We start from the raw sequence: 1,607 nt of genomic DNA on the forward strand, positions 1-1,607 counted from the left end.
TGATGTAAATAAACATTAAATACTCAGTATCTCTGTATCTGACCCAAACATTTATTTTCACTGATGTAAATAAACATTAAATACTCAGTATCTCTGTATCTGACCCAAACATTTATTTTCACTGTCTTTAAATGTTGTGATGTGTTTATTTTACTATCTTCTGAGTGCTGCTTCATTATTCAGTCAACAATACATTAATATGATAAATGAATATTTCTTTAAACATCCAAGTCAAAACATCAGGTTTCCATTTCTTTCCACTAACTACGTGGTTCTTACCTTGACTTTAATGATGAACACTTCCTGGTTGTAMACCTGCACTGTAGCTGTGCACGCTGCCACGTGCAGAGAAGTTTAAAAAAAGGTGCCAGGCAGAATAAGTCCACACCATTCCTCCTATTATTCCTCATACTTTTGTTTTTCCTTCCATGGATGCATGAACGAAGTACTGTACATCAGAAAAATGAACAGTTTCCCTGGACAGGGCTGTAGCGGGGGTGACGTGACTGAAATGATCCAATAGCAACACAACACAGTTATATATCTGAGTAGATGTGCAGGCACGACAGCCAAACCCATCTGTTCTCTGATTGGATGTTAAATCTATGATTGACAAGACATTGACCAATCAGCTGGAGGCAGAAAAACTTGGTCAGAATTCGTACTTGTAAAGTGAAACTCACATGTGTTTTAAACTTGAGCAGAGAGATTTACACGTAGCTTTTTGCTTTGTACCTGTAAACAGACCTTAACCAAAAAAAGATTGTAACTTGGGTAAATACTTTTACAGATACAAATCTTATTTTTACAGATACAAATCTTATTTTTACAGATACAAGTCTTGTTTTTACAGATACAAGTCTTGTTTTTACAGATACAAATTTTATTTTCACAGATACAAATCTATTTTACACAGACACATTCCTATTTACATATCCAAAAGTTACAAATCTTAATCTACAAATACAAAGTCAGATTTACAAGTACAAATTAGACTAAAATTTGTGCCCATATGTGTGGAACGGTTAGTGTGGACAGCTTTTTGTGAACAAGTTTGTGTGGACAGGGTAGTGTGGACAGGGTAGTGTGGACAGTGTAGTGTGAATAAGTATGTGTGGACAGGTTTTTCTGAATAAGTATGTGTGGACAGGTTTTTGTGAATAAGTTTGTGTGGACAGGTGAGTGTGGACAGGTTATTGTGGACAGGTGATTGTGGACAGGTTAGTGTGGACAGCTTTTTGTGAATAAGTATGTATGGGCAGGTTAATGCGGACATATTAGTGTGAAAAAGTTTGTGTAGACAGGTTTTTTTGATTAAATTTGTGTGGACCGGTTAGTGTGGACAGGTTTTTGTAAATATGTTTGGGTGGACAGGTTTTTGTGAAAAAAGTTTGTGTGGACAGGTTAGTGTGGACAGTTTTTTTTGTGAATAAATTTGTGTGGACAGGTTAGTGTGGACAGGTTTTTGTGAATAAGTTTGTGTGGACAGGTCAGTGTGGACAGGTTCGTGTGGACAGTTTTTTGTGAATAAATTTGTGTGGACAGGTTAGTGTGGACAGGTTAGTGTGGACAGGTTAGTGTGGACAGTTTTTTGTGAATAAATTTGT

The sequence above is a fragment of the Austrofundulus limnaeus genome, unplaced genomic scaffold, assembly GCF_001266775.1.
Source record: "Austrofundulus limnaeus strain Quisiro unplaced genomic scaffold, Austrofundulus_limnaeus-1.0 Scaffold87, whole genome shotgun sequence".
Classification (NCBI taxonomy): domain Eukaryota; kingdom Metazoa; phylum Chordata; class Actinopteri; order Cyprinodontiformes; family Rivulidae; genus Austrofundulus; species Austrofundulus limnaeus.